Genomic DNA, 7,628 nt, shown 5'->3' with positions numbered 1-7,628 from the left:
TTCCCACTTCTTTATTTGTAAGAATGTTAGAAATATTGGTGTTAATTCTTCTCTACATGTTTGGTAAAATGCTCCAATGAAAACATCTGGTTATGGGATTTTTTTGTTGAGACATTTTTGATTGCTTCTTTAATCTTAACAGTCTGTAAGTTCAGATTTTTTTAAATGTCTTCATAATTCAGTCTTGGTACATTGTATGTTTCTAAGAATTTATCGATTTCTTCTAGGTAATTCAAGTTATTAGTACATAATTTTTTATAGTGGTTTCTTATAATCCTTTTTGTTTATGGGTCTTCAGTTTTAATATCCCCTATTTCATTTCGAACGTTAGTTATGTGAGACTTCTTTCTCTTTTTTTGTTAGTTTGTGTATCTAAGAGCCTGTCAATTTTGTTTATTTTAAAAAATAACTCTGTTTTTCTAGTCTCTATTTCACTGGTCTCTGATCTTTATTCTTTCTTTTTTTCTCCAATAACTTTTGGCTTAGTTTGTTCTTCTTTTTCTTGTTTCTTAAGGTGCAAAGTTAGTATGTTGACTTGAGGTTTTTCTTCTTTTTTAGTATAACATTTACCACTATACTCTTCCTTGTTAGTACTGCTTCTGCTGCATCCCATAATTTGGTTATATTGTTTCCTCATTTTCCTTTGTCTTCAGGTGTTTTTCAAATTGTCTTGTGATTTCTTCTTTGACCCACTGGTTGTTTAAGGGAGCGTTGTTTGATTTCCACATATTTGTCAAGTTTTCTGTTTTCCCTTTGCTTTTGCCTTGTGTTTTATTTCACTGTGGTAAGAGAACCTATGCTGTGTAATTTCAGACTTCTTAAACTTGTTAAGACTTGTTTTGTGGCCTAACACGTGGTCCATCTTGGAGAATATCCCCTCTGTGCTTGAGAAGAATGTGTATTCTATGTTGTAAATTTCTCTATTATAAAGTTACTTTCTTCCCCCTATTTCCATGCAGTACTCTTTGGAAGGAAGTCATTGTGCACAGTCAATCTCTACGAGGGCCGAATATCTACATACATTATTTGGAATTATCTTGTATAGATATTTGTCTGTTGTCCATCATTTATTTGTATTAATACAGACTGATGGTAGCTTATTTTTTTACTTTTGGTCATATTGATATGACGCTTTTTATTTTGCTGCTCAAAATTTTATACTGGCAACTCTTCCACTTGGCTTCTGTGTCCTTTGGACATTCCCCTGTTGTTGTGCAGTTGTTTTATAAGCACTTTCTTCCTCCTTTCTAGTGCTGTAAGATGCCCAAGGTTTATCATGTGTGTTCCCTGTCCCTGTCTTAGAATCACCCATTTCTCCAAGGAGTCCTGGTTCCTTTTATTGGATAATGATATTAGAAATGAAGATCTGGGTACTGGTTATGCTCATTGCTACTAGGGTATTCTTGTTTCCAGTGGATAGAACTTGGAAATGTATATGTGCATACACACACTTGTAATCCGAATGTGTTCCCATCAAAATTCAGATGTTGCCAATGTGATAGTATTAAGAGGGTGGAGCTTTTATGAGGTGACTTGACCATAAAGGCGCCTCCCTAATGAATGGGATAAAAGCCCTGATAAAAGAGGCTTTGCGCCTTGTTAGCCCCTTTACCCTTCTGCCCTCTGCCGTGTCTAGACAGTGTTCCTCCCCTGTGAAGAGCACAGTGTTTAAGGCACAATCTTGAAGTCCAAGATAAGGTGCCAGCAGATAAGGATCTTAGACTTCCATATCTGTGAATAATACATTTCTGTTGTGTTTTAAACTACCCAGTCTCAGGTATTTTGTCATAGCAGCACCAAACAGACTAAGACATACACACTCATCTGTATCTAATTATTTCTGTATTTATTCATATGCAGCTATATTAAGCTAAACATGAGTTCATACTGAGGTCTTCGGCTCTAATGCAGTGTCACACGACTGGTTCTGTCCTCCTCCCCTTGCCTGTCTGTAACCTCCCACTCCAACAGTCAGAAGCCTCATTCCCACCCCCCACCATTCATTTGCTAAGATCTTTCCTACACGTCACTTACCTTGACTTTTATTGACCTGAAAGTAATGAACTATGTAATGAGTATCTCTTTCCTACATCCAGTAATATGAGGGTATATAAGTGTAATGTATAACATCAGTAACTAGATTTATCATGTAATATTATAAAATTAAGATGTTATATCAATTACATGAACTGAAATTGGATACATGTATGTCATGGTGAATGACTTATGTTGACTGGAGTACGATGCTTATGCTTAGTTCTTTTTGCCTTTAATCTTATAGTCTCCACTAAGTTCCAAAGTTACATAGGTCAGCATCTTTTTCTCCTGATTTGTTAAAGCGTTTTGTATCTGTATTTGTGAGTCATATTAATCTGCAATTTTCTTTCTTCATATTGTCAATGTCAGGTTCATTTGTGTATTTGTTTATTTATAATTGGGGTTATACCAGCTTATAAAAAGAAGTGTTTCCTCTTTCTCTGTTTTCTGAAAAAGCTTGTGTGTTGTTATTATTATTTTGGAAACCTGCATGCGTGTTCTATTTTCATTAGAAAAATATTATCTATATAAAGTTTTTGTTCACTTTCTTCTCCATGACTTCTACTATTCAAATTTAAATACTTTAATTTTGCTCAAGTAAAAATGTTACATCAATTGTAAAAAATTTAGGTGCTAAAATTTTCAGAGTAAATGACATCGGGTCCACTGAGAGCAAGCTGTTGTGACAGGTCCTTGGACAGCTACTGCTTCAACTTCAACCTGGTAAGCAGCTCTAGCTGGAAAGCTACTCTTTTTATTATGATGATGATGGATATGTGGGGTACAGGTCAGGATTAGTTACATAAGCAGGCTTTGTGAAGGTGGAGCTTGGACCTCTAACTGGCCCTCTCTTCCCCTGGTTTAGGACTCAGTACCCTTTGTGGTGCTATGTGCCTGCTTCCTCCCTCTCTCCCCTGGCAGTGTCCGTTGCTCATCCCTCCCTTGTGCTAATGTGATTAATGATCAGATCCCACTTATGAATGAGAACATTTGGTATTCAGTTCTTTGTTTCTGTGAAAGATCACAAAGAATGGTGGTCTTCTACTCCATCCAATTTGCTACCCATTCCATGATTCTGTCCTTCTTTATGGCTGTGTAATACTCCAGTGTGTATATGTACCACATTTTCTTTATCCAGTCCACTTTTGATGGACAGTGGGGTTGGTTCCATGTTTTTTCTATTGTGAATTGTGCAGCTATAAACATGTGTGCACAGGTGTCTTTTTTGTACAGCGATTTATGTTCCTCCATGGATATTCCCAGGAGAGGTATTGCTGGATCTTATGAAAGGTCAGTTTTTAGTTCTTTTAGAAATCACCACACTACTTTCCATAGAGGTCTAGGTAGCCTGTACTCCCACCAACAGTGTAGAAGCCTTTTCTTTTCTCTACACCCTCACTGACATCCATTGTTGTTTGATTTATTGATGAGGACCATCCTTACTGGAGTTAGGTGGCATCTCATGGTTTTGATTTGCATTTCTCTGATGATTAGTGTGGCTGAACGTTTTTTTCTTGTACCCGTTGGCTGTTTGTGTATCTTCTTTAGAGAAGTGTCTGTTCATGTCCTTTGTCCACTTTTTGATAGGATTGTTTTTTTTTTCTTTCAGCTCATTTGTGTTCCTTGTAGATCTGGATGTTAGGCCTTTGTCTGATACATAATTAGCAAAAGAAACCATCAAGAGAGTAGGCAGACAACCCACAGAATGGAAAACTACTCTTGAAATACTGTTTGTACATTTCATTGATAGTATTGAAGTCATTTTTTTCAGCCAGGAAAACAGTTGTTTTTACCACATTAGTGAAGTCATAACCTGTGGCTTTTAGAATTGCATCTATGTTTATAAGAGGTTTTTTTTTTTAGCAGCTTTTGCCTTTTCTTTTTGTACCCTTCTGGTACAAGTTGTCCACTTGAAAAGCCCATGCCTCATTGTCCTGAAATATCATTGTCCTGCCAATTAACACAGCTGGACTGTGGGGACCGATGGCCCCTGGGGCTTTTGCGGTGCTGATCATCTTTCTGATCAAGGATGGATGTGGCTGACTTTTCTCTCGTGGCTCCTCCAGGAGAAGAAGCTCCTATACCAGTTCTACTCATTTCTCACCTGATTTGGTATTATTATTATTTTTTTTAATTTTGATAAGTTCCATGTTGGTCTAGAGTTTTTTTTTGTGGGAAAACGTATTTCTTTTAAAGATGAGGTGTTATTCAGATTTTCTATTTCTTCTTTTATTGATCTTTATTTGTAAAGTTATATTTTTCAACTTGACTGAAATAAAGATACTCCTGATATTCCTTTACTATCCCTTCAATGTCCGTAGGATCTGTTGTGTTGTTTCTTATTTTTTATTAGTAGTTTGTGTGTTCTTTGGCTTGTGTTTTTGATTATTTTAGCTAACTGTTTATTACTTTGATTGATTGATTTTTTTTTTTTTTGAGTAGGGGTCTCACTGTCATCCACACTGGAATGCAGTGGCATGATCACAGCTTATTGCAGCCTCGACCTCCTAGGCTCAGGCAATCCTCTTGCCTTGACCTCCCAAAATTCTGAGATTATAGACATGAGCCAGTATGCCCAACCTTTTTAATATTTTTAAAGAACCGACTTTTGAGTTGTTTTTTTTTAATTGTTTGTTTTCTGCTTCTTTGACTTCTTATCTTTATTTCCTTCCTTCTATTTCCTTTGGGCTTAATTTATGAATTTTTTATGGATTGTGGTAGAAAACTTAGATATTTGATTTTAGGCCTTTCATAATATAAGCATTTATAGCTTAATTTATAAGCTAATATAAGCATTTATATATAAGCATTTATAGCTTAATAGCTATAAGCATTTATAGCTTAATAGCTATAAGCATTTATAGCTTAATAGCTATAAATGCTTATATTAAATTTTTACACTTAAAAGGTAGCTATATTCCTCAAATTTTGATATATAACATTTCATTATCATATATTTTGAAATATTTTAAAATTTGGTTTTCCATTTGTTTCTTATTTTTGTTTTGTTTTCCTTTTGTTTTCTTCTTTGACCATTAGTATAGTAAGTCCCCTACATACAAAGAAGTTTCATTCTGAGAGTGTGTTCCTAAGTTCAATTTGTTCACAAGTTCAGCAAAGTTAGCCTGGGTACCCAACTAACAATGGGCTATATAGTACCAGCTGTACCAGCTACATCACTGCTGCTTTTATGCCTGCTTCTGGACATCCTGGATTGGAAATAAAGACACTGTACTACTGCACTCTATACAACACTGTACAGTAAAGTATGCAAAAGCACAACCACTTGTAGAGGATGCATGCACATAACAATGGACACCAAACATGCGAACTAGCTTGTGTAACTGGACATACAAGTGCATGTTCGCATATTTGAAAGTTCACAAATGAGGATTTGTATGTAGGTGACTTACTGTATTTTAAAAATGTTAACTTTCAAATATTTGAAAACTTTTCTAGATCTCTTATTTTTATTAATTTTATTTAATTATTTTTTGAAAAAAATTGGTTCAGATAATATAACTAATATTTTTTTTAGTACTTCAGAATTTATTGAGACTTGTTTTAGGTCCCAGAAGATGGTTCTTCTTGGTAAATGTTCTATGTGGACTAGAAAAATAATGTGTATTCTATATTTGTTTTGTGAACTAACCTGTAAATGACAGGTCTAGTTTGTTCATAGTAGTGTTAAAATTTTTTGTATATTCTTATTCATTTTTGTTTGCTGACTTTATCCGTTTCTGAGAGTTGTGTGTTAATATTTCCAACCATCATTATGGCTTTGTTTGTGTTTTTCTTTCATTGCTTTACATTTTTGCTTTTGAACGTATATTTCAACAACATTCTATTCACATTTTATGGAGTCAATATCTTATCTCTCTGATGACATTTACTATATTTCTCTTTGTAGTTTTCTTCAGCATCCCATGTTATATCTCTCCCTTGAGGTTTTTTTTCTTTTTCTTTTTCTGGTTTGTAGCTTTAAAAAAAAAATCTGTCTTATTAGAAACTTTTCTTCAGTTCTTGACTATTCATATTTAAGACTGAGACACACACATGCGGATTGTAACTTTTGTGTACATGAGGGGAGGGCTTCACTGCAGAATGATAGAGTGGGAATTAGCCCTTTTGGGGGGGTGGGGTGGGGAATTGTATTTGTAGCAGAATTGCTCTGTTCTCTTGGTTTAAGTTTGTCAACCCCTCCTGGGGATCAAGTGTTTAAGAGGGATTGGGATTCTAACATTTGTAATGAAACTTACATTTAAACCTCATTTTCCAGCACGGCACTCATCTCCCACTTTTAGCTGTATCTTATATGCCTAATTTGAAATGTTTTCTGGAAGTGCATTCTTCTGATGGCTGTCGGGATTGGGGAGCGATAGTATCCTGGCTAAATAAATTTCTGGTTCCTGGAGAAGGGATATGTTTATTTTAATGAATGCCTGCAATGATGATCAGTGAATACTACTTTTTTCAACACAGTGCCTTCACCAGTCTTTAAGGGTAAGTAGTGACTCCACTTTCCAAGGCTTTCCAGATTTTTGTAATAGGAATCAACTTATTGAATTTCCTCCTACCAGGCTGACATTTTAGCTTTCTTTATTTTGTTAACCCAGCTACCATTTATTCATTTAATTTTCTTCTTCCATGAGTTTGTTAATATCGCTCTTCTTCCATTTTCTTTATGTTCTAGCCTTTTTAGTTTCTTGATTATAATTACTACGGAATTTCCAGAAAGATCAAAGTTCATAATTAGTCATGTTTTAATTGGAAGTCTTGTTACAGTGGGTGCATACATTTTAAATGTTACTAAATACTGCTGGTTGCTTTCCAAAGTGATATATCGATTCATGCTCTAACTAGTAGTTGAGATTTTTTATTTCTGTATATTCTTCACTGGCTTTTGACATTGTCTGAATCTCTAATTTTGACCAGTGTGATAGGTGAAAATTGCTATGTGACTGTTATTTTAATTCATATTTCTCTGGCTGCTATAGTAGAAGTATCTGTCAGATAGCCATGCAGCCTGGGAAAGCTGGGGTGCTGGAGGAGGCTCTGGGGTAATCGTCCTTTGCTTTACTACCCTTTCCCGTAAGCACTGAGGAATTTTCTAGGTTAATTTACCCATTTTACTTTCATTTAGTAGGCAGGCAGGAAGCTCATTTGCCATTCTCATGGGAGTCTCTCACTCTCTAGGTCTCTGGCTAAAATCTCTTTGTAGGTCTATTGTCTGGCGCTGGGGGATTAGGCCAAGAGCAGCCACCCTCCATCTCCTGCTCTGCTCCATTAGACTCCATATCATTCGTCGTTAAATATAGCTCCATCTCATGACTGATGATTGGCGTCCTCTGTTAATTCCATACTGACCAGTTGTGATAGCCACTCAAATAGCAAGACTGGACATCTTAACTCACAGGTCTGACAGTTTCTTTTTTGTGTGTGTGAATTCATCGTTTATATCTTTAGCTTATACGTATTAGGTTGTTTAATTGCCTTTTGACTTTGCCTAATTTTTGCAAACGATTTGAATTTTGGTGGTGAAATTTGGTGTAATTTTGGCTATCGATCTTTCTTTTTATGATTTATGTTTT

General features: G+C 35.5%; 1 pseudogene; it reads right to left on the bottom strand.

Annotated features, from left to right (window-relative positions):
- Positions 1 to 2,679: 2,679 nt before the first annotated feature.
- LOC103261605 lies at positions 2,680 to 5,399 on the bottom strand (annotated as a pseudogene).
- Between the last annotated feature and the right edge of the window lie 2,229 nt (positions 5,400 to 7,628).

Source organism: Carlito syrichta, unplaced genomic scaffold, assembly GCF_000164805.1.
Source record: "Carlito syrichta isolate Samal-C Ts95f unplaced genomic scaffold, Tarsius_syrichta-2.0.1 Scaffold303798, whole genome shotgun sequence".
NCBI lineage: Eukaryota > Metazoa > Chordata > Mammalia > Primates > Tarsiidae > Carlito > Carlito syrichta.
This window is presented reverse-complemented; position numbering and strand designations above follow the sequence as displayed.